Source organism: Solanum pennellii, chromosome 1 (genome assembly GCF_001406875.1).
Source record: "Solanum pennellii chromosome 1, SPENNV200".
Classification (NCBI taxonomy): Eukaryota; Viridiplantae; Streptophyta; class Magnoliopsida; order Solanales; family Solanaceae; genus Solanum; species Solanum pennellii.
The window spans coordinates 2228238-2243141 of NC_028637.1; positions in this window are offsets into that span (position 1 = coordinate 2228238).

The following is a 14904-nucleotide window of genomic DNA, read 5'->3' on the forward strand; positions in this document are numbered from 1 at the left end:
CAAAATTTTTCATGGACGTCCGTTAAGACCTTAAAAATGGAACCATTTCATTTCGCGGGAAAAATGGTGCAATTTGAAGTTCAAACGAACCCCAAAGCAGGCAAATACAAGTTTTACCGACTTTCATGTGCTATAGCCCATGAAATTTTTTTATCCATAAATCTTGAAACAAAATGACTGAAATTTTTCATAGACGTTCGTTAAAACCTAAGAGACGGAACAAGTTCGTCCCCCGGAGAAAAATAGTGCATTTTCAAGTTCAAACGAGCCCAAAGCAGACAATGACAGATTTTATCAACTTTCATGTGGCCCATGGATTTTTTTATTCGAAAATCCCGAAACAAAATGGCCAAAATTTTTCATGGATGTCCGTTAAGACATAAGAAATGGAACTAATTTGTTCCGCTGAGAAGAATGGTTAATTTTCAAGTCCAAACTAGCCAAAGCAGGCAAAGGTAGCTTTTAACGATTTTGGTGTGCTTATAGCCCATGAATTTTTTTGATTCGGATATGCCACCACAAAATGACCAAAATTTTTTCATGGGTGCATTTTAAGAACTTAGAAATTGACCTAGTTCGTCCCGTATGAAAAATTTGTTCATTTTCTAGTTAAAATTAGCCACAAAGCAGGAAAAGAGAGATTTTTTACCGATTTTAGTGTATATAGCCCATGGATTTTTTTGATCTAGAAATCCTTAAACAAAATGGCTGAAAGTTCTCATGAACTTCCTTTAAGATTAAAGAAAAGGATCAGTTCATCTCGTGGGTATAAATGATGCATTTCAAGTTCAAACGAGCCCAAAGCATGCAAATGTAGATTTTACCAATTTTCGAGTACTATAGCCCATGGATTTTTTTTGTTCAAGAAATCCTAAAATAAAATGGCCGAAATTTTTAGTTGACGTCCATTAAGACTTAAGAAGTGGAACCAGTTCATCCCCACGGGAAAAATGATGTATTTTATAGTTCAAACGAACCCTAAAGCAGGCAAAGATCAATTTTACTTATTTTTGTGTGCTATAGCCCATGATTTTTTTTTAATCCAAAAATACCAAAACAAAATGGCCAAAAATTTCCATGGACATCCATTAAGACCTTAGAAATTGAATCAGTTCGTCCTGCAGGGAAAATAGTGCATTTTTTTCAAATTAAAACAAACCCCAGAGAAGGTAAAGGCGGATTATACCAATTTTTGTGTGCTATAATCCATGATTTTTTTTATATCCAGAAATCCCAAAACAAAATGATTGAAAATTTTCATGGCGTACGCTAAAACCTCAGAAATTGAATAAGTTCATCCCGCAAGGAAAATTGGTGCATTTTCAAGTTTAAATGAATCACAAAGCAGGCAAAAACAGATTTTACAAATTTTCGTGTTATATAGCCCATGAATTTTTTAAATCAAAAAATTCTGAAACATAATTCTTGAAAGTTTTCATTGACGTCCGTAAAGACCTTAGAAACGAAACCAGTTCATCCGAAGGGGATAAATGGTGCAATTTTCAAGTTCAAACGAGCCTCAAAGTAGGCAAAAGCTGATTTACCAATTTTAGTACGCTATAGCCTATGTTTTTTTATATCCAGTAATCCCGAAACAAAATGATCAAATTTTTTCATTAACGTCCATTAAGACCTTAGAAATAAACCGGTTTGCCCGAGGGAAAAATATTGCAAAGAAGGCAAAAACAGATTTTTATCCATTTTCATGTGTTATTGCCCATAAATTACTTTTTATTCGAAAATCATGAAAATAAATGGCCTAAATTTTTTATAGACGTCCGTTAAGTTTATAAATAGAACCAGTTTGTCCCGCAGAGAAAAATTGTGTATTTTGAAGTTCAAACAAGCCCAGAGCAGGCAAAGAAAAATTTTAACGATTTTCGTGTGCTATAGCCTATAGATTTTTTGTTCAAAAAATATCAAAATAAAATGATAGAAATTTTTCATGGACGTCTGTTAATACCTTAGAAATATAACCACTTTCCCCGTGGAGAAAAAATGATGCATTTTTAAGATCAAACGAGCCCAAAGAAGGTGTTAACGGACGTCCCTTAAGACCTTAGAAATGGAATCAATTCGTCCCGCACAAAAAAATGGTGCATTTACAAGTTCAAACGAACCCCAAAGTAGCCAAAGACAGATTCTATAGATTTTCGCGTGGTATAGCACATAGATTTTTTTAAATCAAGAAATTCCAAAATAAAAGGGCCAAAATTTTTCATGGATGACCGTTAAGACCTTAGAAATGAACAAGTTCATCCCGCGGGGAAAAATGGTGCATTTTCAAGTTCAGATGAGCTCCAAAGAAGGCAAAAGCAGATTTTACCAATTTTCGTGGACTATAGCCCATTAATTTTTTTTATTCAAAAATTTCAAAACAAAATGGCCAAAATTTTTCAAGGAAGTCCATTAAGATCTAATAAAGTAAAACAGTTCATCCCATGGAGAAAACTGGTGCATTTTCAAGTTCAAACGAGCTCAAAGCAGGCAATGACAGATTTTATCGATTTTCGTGTGCTATAGCCCATGAATTTTTTTTATCCAAAAATCCCAAAATAAAATGACCGAAATTTTTCATGGACGTCTGTTAAGACCTTAGAAATGGAACTAGTACGCCCAGCGGAGAAGAATGGTGAATTTTCAAGTTCAAACGAACCCCAAAGCACATAAAGGTATATTTTAACGATTTTGGTACCCATGAATTTTTTTCATCCGGAAATGCCGGCAGAAAATGGCTAGATATTTTTCATAGGTGCATGTTAAGACCTTAGAAATTGAACTATTTCATCCCGCGTGGAAAATTTCTTCATTTTAAAGTTAAACGAGCCATAAAGTAGAAAAAAAGAGATTTTTTATCGATTTTTGTGTGTTATAGCCATCGATTTTTTTGATCAATAAATCCTAAAATAAAATGGCTGAAAGTTTTCATGAACTTCCTTCAAGACCAAAGAAATGGAATCAGTTCATCCCATGAGGATAAATGATGCATTTTCAAGTTCAAACGAGCACCAAAGCACGCAAAGACAGATTTTATCGATTTTTGTGTGTTATAAATCATAAATTTTTTTTGCTCAAGCAATCCCGAAATAAAATGGCCGAAATTTTTCATTGACGTCCATTAAGACGTAAGAAGTGGAACCAGTTCATCCCGCGGGAAAAATGATGCATTTTATAGTTCAAATGAACCTTAAAGCAGGCAAAGATAAATTTTACTGAATTTTTGTGTGCTATAGCCCATGAATTTTTTTTCATCCAAAAATACAGAAATAAAATGACTGAAATTTTTCATGGACGTCCATTAAAATTGAATCAGTTCGACCTGCAGGGAAAATAGTACATTTTTCAAATTCAAACAAGCCCCAAAGAAGGCAAGACATATTATACCGATTTTTGTGTGCTATAGCTCATGATTTTTTTGATCCAGAAATCCCGAAATAAAATGACTGAAAATTTAATGGCCATCCGCTAAGACCTCAAAAATGGAATAAGTTCATCCCGCATGGAAAACTGATGCATTTTAAAGTTCAAACGACCCAAAAGCATGCAAAGACAGATATTACCGATTTTCATCCATGGATTTATTTTTATCCGAAAATGCTAAAACAAAATGGCCAAAATTTTTCATTGACGTCCGTTAAGACCTTATAAATGGAACCAGTTCGTCTAACGTAGAAAAATGGTGCATTTTCAAGTTCATACGAGCCCAAAGCACGCAATGAAAGATTTAACCAATTTTTGTGTGCTATACCTCATGAATTTTTTATTCGAAAATCTCGCAATAAAAAGGCCAAAATTTTTCATGGACGTCCATTAAGAACTTAGAAATGGAACAGTTAATGCCAAGGAGAAAAATGGTGCATATTCATGTTCAAACGAGCATCAAAGTGGGTAAAGGTAGATTTTATCGATTTTGGTGTGCTATACCTATGAATTTTTTTGATTCAGAAATTCCAACACAAAAGTGGCCGAAATTTTTAATAGATGCCCGTTAAGACATTAGAAATTGAACCAGTTTGTTCCGCTAGAAAAAATTCCACAAAATAGCCCATACATTTTTTAATTCCAAAATATCTGAAACATAATTGTCGAAAGTTTTCAAAAACGTCCGTTAAGACCTTAGAAATGGAACCAGTTCATTCTGTGGGGATAAATGGTGCATTTGCAAGCTCAAACGAGCCTCAAAGTAGGCAAAAGCTGATTTTACCAATTTTCGTACACTATAACCCTTGTTTTTTTTATCCAGCAATCCCAAAACAAAATAGCCGAAAATTTTTATTGACGTCCATTAAGACCTTAGAAATCGAACAAGTTCATATCAAGGGAATAAATATTGCATTTTCAAGTTCTAATAAGTCTGAAAGAAGGCAAAAACGAATTTTACCGATTTTTGTGTGCTACGGATGAATTATTTTTTATTCGAAAATCATGAAAACAAATGGCCTAAATTTTTCATGGACGTCCGTTAAATTTAGAGATGGAACCAGTTTATTCTGCATAGAAAAATTGTGCATTTCAAAGTTCAAAGAAGCCACAAAGCAGGCAAAGACAAATTTTAACAATTTTTGTATGCTATAACCTATAGATTTTTTTGATCGAAAAATACCGAAAAAAATGACAGGAACTTTTCATGGACGTTTGTTAATACCTTAAGAGTGGAAACAGTTTATCCCGCGGAGAAAAATGATGTATTTTTAAGATCAAATGAGCCCCAAAGAAGGCGAAGGAAGATTTTATCGATTTTCGTGTGCAATAAATTTTTTGATTCGGCAATCCCAAAGCAAAAGGGAAAAAAATTTCATTAACGTCCCTTAAGACCTTAAAAATGGAATAAATTCGTCCCACGGGGAAAAATGGTGCATTTACAAGTTCAAATAAACTCCAAAGTAGCCAAAGACAGATTATACCGATTTTCGTGTGGTATAGCCAATAGATTTTTTTATCCGAAAATTCCGAAATAAAATGGCCAAAATTTTTCATACATGACCGTTAACACCTTAGAAATGAAAAAGTTCATTCCGCAGAGAAAAATGATGCATTTTCAAGTTTAAATGAGCCTTAAAGAAGGTAAAAGTAGATTTTACCAATTTTCGTGCGCTATAGCCCATGAATTTTTTTTATTCAAAAATTTCAAAATAAAATAAACGAAATTTTTTGTGAACGTCCATTAATATCTCATAAAGGAAACCAGTTCATTTCGTGGGTGAAAATGGTGCATTTTGACGTCAAACGAGCCACAAAGCAGGTAAAGACAAGTTGTACCAATTTTCGTGTGGTATAGCCCATTGATTTTTTTTGATCCATAAATCCTGAAACAAAATGGCTGAAATTTTTCATGGACGTCCGTTAAGACGTTAGAAATGGAATAAGTTCATTCCGTAGAAAAAACTGGTGCATTTTAAAGTTCAAACGAGCTCAAAGTAGGCAAAGATAGATTTTATCAATTTTCGTGTGTTATAGTCCATGAAATTTTTTGATCCTGAAATTCCAAAATAAAATTGCTGAAATTTTTTGAAGGACACCTATTAAGACATTAGAAATGGAACCAGTTCGTCCCGTGGGGAAAAATGATGCATTAAAGTTCATATGAGCCCCAAAGCAGCGAAGGATATTTTACTCATTTTCTTGTGCTATAACCCATGAATTTTTTTTACCCAGAAATCTCAAGACATAATTGTTGAAATTTTTCATGGACGTCCGTTAAGACCTTAAAAATGAAACCAATTCATCTTGCGGCGAAAAATGATGCATTTTCAAGTTCAAACGAGCTCAAAAGAAGGCAAAGACAGATTTTACTAATTTTAGTGTGCAATAGCCATGGATTTTTTTAATATGATAATCCCAAAATAAAATGGGTGTAATTTTTTATTGATGTCCATTAGGACATTAGGAATGGAACCAATTTGTTTTGCCGAAAAAAATGGTGCATTTTCAAGTTCAAACGAGTCCCAGAGCAGGCAAAGGAAGATTTTATTGATTTTCGTGTGCTATAGCCCATGAATTTTTTTAATCCGGAAATCCCAAACGAAATGGCCAAAATTTTTCATGGACGTCCGTTAAGACCATAGAAATGGAATCAAATCGTCTCGCGGAGAAAAATGATGCATTTTCAAATTCAAATATGCCCAAAACACGCAAAGACATATTTACTAATTTTCGTTTGCTATCGCTTATGGATTTTATTCGTTCTAGAAATCCTGAAACAAAATGACCGAAAGTGTCATTGACATCCGTAAATACCAAGAAATAGAACTGTTTCGTCCTGTGCAGATAAATGATGCATTTTCATGTTCAAATGAGCCCTAAAATAGGCAAACACAGATTTTATCGATTTTCGTGTGCTATAGTCCATTGATTTTTATTGATCCACCAATCTTGAAACAAAATGGTTGAAATTTTTCATTGACGTCCGTTAAGACCTTAAAAATAGAACCAGTTCATCATGCGGGAAAAGTGGTGTATTTTCAAGTCAGACAAATCCCAAAGAAGGTAAAGACGGATTTTATCGATTTTCGTGTACTATAGCCCATGAATTTTTTTATCCAGAAATACCAAAATAAAATTATTAAAAAGCTTCATGGACGTCCATTAATACCTTAGAAATTGAACCAGTTTGTCCTGCGAAGAAAAATGGTTCATTTTCAAATTCAAACAAGCCCCAAAAAAGGCAAAGGCAAATTTTACAGATTTTTATGTGCTATGGCCCATAGATTATTTTTTATCCGGAAATCATTAAAACAAGTGACCGAAATTTTTTGTGGACGTCCGTTAAGATTTAGAAATGAAACCACTTTGTCCCACGAAAAATACGGTGCATTTTGAAGTTCAAACTAGCCCCAAAGTAGGCAAAGACTAATTTTACCGATTTTCGTGTGCTATAGCCCAAAGATTTTTTGTGAATCAGAAATACCGATACAAAATGACCGAAATTTTCATGGATGTTCGATAAGACCTTATTAATGGAACCAGTTCTTTTGCGGAGAAAAATGATGCATTTAAAAGTTCAAACGAGCCCCAAAGAAGGCAAAGGAAGATTTACTGATTTTCGTGAGCTATAACCAATGATTTTTTTTTATCCGGAAATCCCAATACAAAATGGCAGAAATTTTTTCATTAATGTCCGTTAATACTTTAGAAATGGAACAAGTTCGTCCAGTGGGAAAAATGGTGCATTTTCAAGTCCAAACGAGCCCCAAAGAAGGGAAAGACAAATTCTACAAATTTTAGTGTGCTATAGCCCATGGAGTTGTTTTTTAATCCTAAAATCTCTAAAAAAAAATTGCCGTGATTTTTTATAAAGGCCGTTAGAACCTTAGAAATGGAACGAGTTCATACCGCGAAAAAAAATGATGCATTTTCAAGTTCAAACGAGCCCCAAAGAAGGCAAAAGCAGAATTTATCGATTTAGCCTACAGATTTTTTTAGTTTCAGAAATCTCAAAATAAAATGACAGAAACTTTTCATGGACGTTCGATAAGACCTTATAAATGAAACCACTACGTCTCACGGGGAAAAATGATGCATTTTGTAGTTCAAACGATCACCAAAGCAGGCAAAGACAAATTTTACCAATTTTCGTATGCTATAGCCCATAAATTTTTTTGATTCAAAAATACCGAAACAAAATAATCGAAACTTTTCATGGACGTCCTTCAAGACCTTAGAAATTGAACTAGTTTGTCCTGCAGGAGAAAATGGTGCATTTTCAAATTAAAACGAGTCCCAAAGACAGATTTTACCGATTTTTATATGCTATAGCCCATGAATGATTTTTTACTCAAGAGTCATGAATATAAATGGCCGAAATTTTTCATGGACGTCCGTTAAGATTTAGAAATGAAATTAATTTATCCCGCATGGAAAAATGGTGCATGTTGAAGTTCAAACTAGCCCCAAAGCAGGTAAAGACAGATTGTACCGATTTTCGTGTGCCATAGCCTATAGATTTTTTGTGAATCAGAAATACCGATAAAAAATAACCAAAATTTTTCATGGATGTCCGATAAAACCTTAGAAATGGAACCAGTTCGTCCCGCAGAGAAAAATTATGCCTTTTGAAGTTTAAACGCGCCCAAAGAAGGTAAAGAAAGATTTTATCGATTTTCTTTTGCTATAGCAAATGATTTTTTTGGTCTGATAATTCTAATACAAAATGGCCAAAATTTTTCATTTACGTCCCTGTAGACCTTAGAAATGGAACCAGTTTGTCCCGGGAGGATATATGGTGCATTTTCAAGTCAAAACGAGTTCCAAAGTAAGGAAAGACAAATTTTATAAATTTTTGTATGCTACAACTCATTGAGTTTTTTTTATATCCGTAACTTTCTCATTGAGTTTTTTTACATCCGTAACTTTTAAAAAAAAAATTGGCCAAAATTTTTCATGGATGTACGTTAGGACCTTAGAAATGGAACAGTTCATACCGCGGGAAAAAATGGTGCATTTTCAAGTTCAGACGAGTCCCAAAGAAGGGAAAAACAGATTTTACCGATTTTCGTGTGCTATAGTCCATGGATCTTTTTAAATTCAGAATCTCAAAACAAAATGATTGAAATTTTTCATGGACATCCGTTAAGACCTTAGAAATGGAACCAGTTCGTACCGCGGGAAAAATGGTGCATTTTTAAGTTCAAACGAGCCCCAAAGTAGGCAAAGACAGATTTTATCGATTTTCATGTGCTATAGCCCATGAAACTTTTTTTAAACCGGAAATCCTGAAACAAAATGACCAAAATTTTTCATGGACGTCCGTTAAGACCTTAGAAATAGAACCAGTTTGTCCCGCGGAGAAGAATTGTAAATTTTCAAGTTCAATCAAGGCCCGAAGCAGGCAAAGGTAGATTATAACAATTTTGGTGTGCTATAGCGCATGAATTTTTTTTAATCCACAAATCCTGACACAAAATTGCCGAAATTTTTCATGGATAACCATTAAGATCTTAGAAATTGAACTAGTTCGTACCGCGGGGAAAATTGGTACATTTTCAATTTTAAATGAGCCACAAAGCAAACAAAAAAATATTTTATTGATTTTAGTGTGCTATAGCGCATGAATTTTTTTATCTAGAAATACTGAAACGAAATGGCCGAAAATTATCATGGACGTCCGTTAAGACATAAGAAATAGAATCAGTTCATCCCGTGAGGATAAATGGTACATTTTGAAATTTAAACGAGACCAAAAGCACACAAAGACAGATTTTATGAATTTTCGTATGCCATATCCCATTGATTGTTTGTTTGCTCAAGCAATCCCGAAAAGAACAGGCCGAAATTTTTCATTGATGTCCATTAAGACCTGAGAAATGGAACCACTTCGTCTAGCGAGAAATTTTGTGCGTTTTCAAGTTCAAACGAACACCAAAGCAGGCAAAGATAGATTTTACCGATTTTCATGTGCTATAGCCTATAAATTTTTTTCATCCGAAAATACCAAAATAAAATGGTCGAAATTTTTGATGTACGTCCATTAAGACCTTCGAAATTGAACAAGTTCATCCTGCTGAAAAAAATAGCTAAAAATTTTCAAAGACATCCGCTAAGACTTCAAAAATGGAATAAATTCGTCCCGCAGAAAAAACTGGTGCATTTAAAATTTCAAAAGCCCCAAAAGCAGGCAAAGGCGGATTTTTACTGATTATCATGCATGGATTTTTTCATTCAAAAATCCCGAAATAAAATGGTCGAAAATTTTTCATGGACGTACGTTAAGATCTTAGAAATGGAACCAGTTCGTCCCGCGGAGAAAAATTGGTGCATTTTCAAGTTCAAGCGATCCCCAAAGCAAGAAATGGCAGATTTTACCGATTTTCGTATACTATTTTCCATTGATTTTTTTAATCCAAAAATTCTGAAAGGAAATGATCGAAATTTTTCATGAACGTCCGTTAAAACCTAAGACATTAAACAAGTTCGTCTCGCGATGAAAAATGGTGCATTTTCATGTTCAAACGAGCCCTAAAGAAGCAAATGTAGATTTTACCGATTTTATTGTGTTATAGCCCATGGATTTTTTTCATTCGGAAATCCTGACACAAAATGGTCGAAATTTTTCATGGATGTCCATTAAGACCTTAGAAATTGAAGCTGTCCGTTCTGCGGGAAAAAAATGGTGCATTTTCAAATTTAAACGAGCCACAAAGCAGGCAAAGACAGATTTTACTGATTTTGTGTGATATAGCCCATGCATATTTTTATTCGAAATTTTGAAACAAAATTATCGAATGTTTTCATGGACGTCCGTTAAAACCTTAGAAAGTTTTCATGGACGTCCGTTAAAATTTTTCATGAACGTTCGTTAAGACGCTAAAAATGGAACTTGTTCGTCTCTCGGGGAAAAATGGTGCATTTTCAAGTTCAAACGAGTCAAAGCACACAAATGCATATATTACCAATTTTCTATGGCCCATGAAGTTTTTTTTATTCAGAAATCTCGAAATAAAATAGCCGAAATTTTTCATCGACGTCCGTTAAGACCTTAGAAATGGAACATGTTCATCTCGGGGGGGATGGTGCATTTTAAAGTTCAAACGAGCCCAAAGCAGACAGAGGAAGATTCTACCGATTTTTGCGTGCTATTGCCATGAATTTTTTAATCCAAAAATATCAAATCAAAATGACCGAAATCTTTCATGTACGTCTGTTAAGACCTTAGAAATGGAACCAGTTTGTTATGCGGAGAAAAATGGTGCATTTTTAAGTTCAAACGAGCTCCAAAGTAGGCAAATGCAGATTTTAACGATTTTCATGTGCTATAGCCCATATATTTTTTTTAATCTGGAAATCCAAAAAAAATGGCCAAAATTTTTCATTGACGTCCATTAAGACCCTAGAATGGAAGCAGTTCGTTCCTCCGGAAAAAATAATGTATTTTCAAGTTCAAACGAGCCCAAAATAGTAGTCAATGGATTTTTTGTATCCTTAAATCTCAAAATAAAATGGCCAAAACTTTTCATAGACGTCTGTGAAGACCATAGAAATTGAAACAGTTCATCCCGCGGGAAAAAATTGTACATTTTTAGGTTTAAACGAGCCCAGAGCAGGCAAAGTTAGATTTTATCGATTTTCGTGTAATATAGCCTATTAATTTTTTTTATTCAGAAATCATAAAACAAAAATGGCCAACATTTTTCATGGACATCTATTAAGACCTTATAAATGGAACCAGTTTGTCCCGCGAGAAAGAATGGTGTATTTTCAAGTTCAAACAAGCCACAAAGAAGGCAAAGACAGATTTTATCGATTTTCATGTGCTATAGCCCTTGGATTTTTTATTCGGAAATCTCAAAATAAAATGACCAAAATTTTTTTATGGAAGTCCGTTAAGACCTTAGAAATGGAACAAGTTCGTCCCGCGGAAAAAAATGGTGCATTTTGAAGTTTAAAGGCAGATTGTACTTATTTTCGTGTGCTATAGCCCATGAATTTTTTTGATCCGAAAATCCTGAAACAAAATGGACGAAATTTTTAATGGACATCCGTTAAGATCTTATAAATGGAACCAGTTCGTCATGCGGGGAAAATATTTTGAAGTTCTAACAAGCCTAAAAGCAAACAAAGACAGATTTTACTGATTTTTATTTGTTATAGCCCATGAATTTTTTTTGATCCAAAAATCTCAAAACAAAATGGCCGAAATTTCTCATGGATGTCCGTTAAGACCTTAGAAATGGAACTAGTTCGTCCCGTGGGGAAAATGGTGCATTTTCATGTTCAAACGAGTCCCAAAGAAGGCAAAGGCAGATTTTACTGATTTTCGTGTGCTATAGCCTATGAATTTTTTTAATCAGGAAATTCAGGAACAAAATGGTCGAAAATTTTCATGGACGTCTGTTAAAACCTTAGAAATGGAACCAGTTTGTTCCGCGGAAAAAAAATAGTGCATTTTAAAGTTTAAGCGAGTCCCAAAGAAGGCAACGACAAATTTTACTAATTTTCGTGTTCTATAGTCCATTGATTTTTTATGCGGAAAGCCCAAAAAAAACTACCAAAATTTTTCATGGACGTCCGTTAAAACCTCAAAAATTGATCAGTTCGTCCTGCGGGGAAAAATAGTGCATTTTCAAGTTCACACAAGCCCCAAAGCAGACAAAGACAGATGTTAATAATTTTCGTGTGCTATGGCCCATGAAGTTTTTCTGATTTGGAAATCCCGAAAAAAAATGGCCAAAATTTTTCATGGAAGTATGTTAAGACCTTAGAAATGGAACTTGTTCGTCCTGGGGGGAAATGGTGCATTTTCAAGTTCAAACGAGCCCTAAAGCAGACAAAGAGAGATTTTACCTTTTTTCATGTGCTATTGCCTATAGATTTTTTTTTATTCGGAAATATTGAATTAAAATGGCCGAAAATTTTCATGGACGTACGTTAATACCTTAGAAATTGAACCAGTTTGTCCCGCAGGGAAAATTGTGCATTTTCAAGTTCAAACGATCTCTAAAGCAGGCAAAGGTACATTTTACCAACTTTCGTGTGGTATAGACCATGTATTTTTTAATCCAGAAATGTCAAAATAAAATGGCTAAAATTTTTCATGGACGTCCGTTAAGACCTTAGAAATGGAATAAGTTCGTTCCGCAAAAAAAATTGGTGCATTTTTAAGTTCAAACAATCCCAAAGTCGTCAAAGGCAGATTAGTCTGATTTTCTTGTACTATAGCCATGTATTTTTTAATCTGAAAATATAAACGACCAAAATTTTTCATGGACGTCTGTCAAGACCTTAGAAATGGAACCAGTTCGTCCCGCGAGAAAAAATGGTGCATTTTCAAGTTCTAACGTGTCCAAAGAAGGAAAAGACAGATTTTATTATTTTTCATGTTCTATAACCCATGGATATTTTTTGATCTGGAAATCTCAAAATAAAATGGCCAAAAATTTTTTTTGATGTCCGTTAGGACCTTAGAAAGTGAACCAGTTCGGTCCACGGGAAAAAATGGTGCATTTTCATGTTCAAACGAGCTTCAAAGCAGTGAAAGATAGATCTTACCAATTTTTGTGTGCTATATAACCCATAGATTTTTCTTTATCCAAAAATCCCAAAACAAAATGGCTGAAATTTTTCATGGACGTCCGTTATAACCTTAGAAATGAAACTAATTTTTCCTGCGAGGATAAATAGTACATTTTCAAGTTCAAACGATCTCAAAGCAGGCAAATCTAGATTTTACCGATTTTCGTGTGCTATATCCGTAAATTCTTTTACTCAAAATTTTTTAAATAAAATGGTCGAAATTTTTCATGGACGTCTGTTAAGACCTTAAAAATGAAACCAGTTCGTCCCGCGAAGAAAAATGATGCATTTTCAAGTTCAAGTGAGCCCCAAAGTAGGCAATGGTAGATTTTACCAATTTTTGTGTGCAATAGACCATGAATTTTTTTAATCCAGAAATCCCAAAAAAAATAGGCAAAAATTTTCATGGACGTCTGTTAAAACCTTAGAAATGAAACCAGTTTGTAATGCGGGAAAAATGGTGCATTTTCAAGTTCAAACGAGCCCCAAAGCAGGCAAAGTTAGATTTTACCAATTTTTCGTGTGCTATAGCATATGGATACTTTTTGATCTGGAAATCCCAAAAATAAAATGACCAAAATTTTTCTTGACGTCCGTTAAGACCTTAGAAATGGAACCAGTACTCTCCACGGAAAAAAAGGTGCATTTTTAAGTTCAAACGAGCCCCAAAGCAGGCAAAGACAGATATTACCGATTTTCTTGTGCTATGGTCCATGAATTTTTATTTATTCGGAAATCCAAAAAAAAAATGACTAAAATTTTCATGGACGTCCCTTAAGATGTTGGCAATGTATCCATTTCGTCCCGCGGGCAAAACGAACACATTTCAAGTTCAAACGAGCCCCAAAGCAGGTAAATATAGATTTTATCGATTTTCGTGTGCTATTGTCCATTGGATTTTTGTGATTCGGAATTTCTGAAACGAAATGGCTGAAATTTTTCATGGACGTCTGTTTAAGACGTTTGCAATGCATCTAGTTCGTCCCTCGTGGAAAACAAGCGCCTTTTGAAGTTCAAACGAGCCCCAAAGTAGGTAAATGTAAATTTTGCTGATTTTAGTGTGCTATAGTCCATGGAATTTTTGTGATGTAGAGTTCACGAAAAGAAATGGCTGAAATTTTTCATGGACGTCCGTTAAGACGTTTGCATTGTGTCCAGTTCATCTCGTGGAGAAAACAGATGCATTTACAAGTTCAAACGAGCTCCAAAGTAGGTAACCGCAGATTTTACCGATTTTTGTGTGCTAGTCTATGAAATTTTGTTATCCGCAATTTCCGAAACGAAATGACCGAAAATTTTTCATGGACCTCTGTTAAGACGTTGACAATGTTTCCAATTCGTCCCACGAGAAAAACAAATGCATTTTCAAATTCAAACGAGGTCCAAAGCAGATAAACGGTATTACATCGATTTTCATGTGCTATGATAAATATATTTCACTTCACTGTTATCAATTTTATTTCTTTGACTAATTTTTTTTTCTTCTACTTCTTCTTCTTAATTTACTCAACAATTAAGTCATGTTTTTATTTTCTTAAGATGGGGCTTTTGGTTGATTGTGTCATTAATAAAGTTATCATTGCGTAATTTATACGTCATGAATTTGTGTTGTAAAAACAACTACAAATGGTTATATTTCTGTGTACATCACATTTTTTAAAGTATGATTATTTTTTGAATTATATATAAATTTTTTTATTAATAAAGTTATTATCGTGTAATTTATACGTCATGAATTTGTGTTGTAAAAACAACTACAAATGATTATATTTCTGTGTACATCACATTTTTTAAAGTATGATTATCTTTGAATTATATATAAATATAAAATATTTTATGCATCAGACCGTCATTTTTAATTTTTTTTTTTAAAAAAAAAAAGGGGAGGGGGGGGGG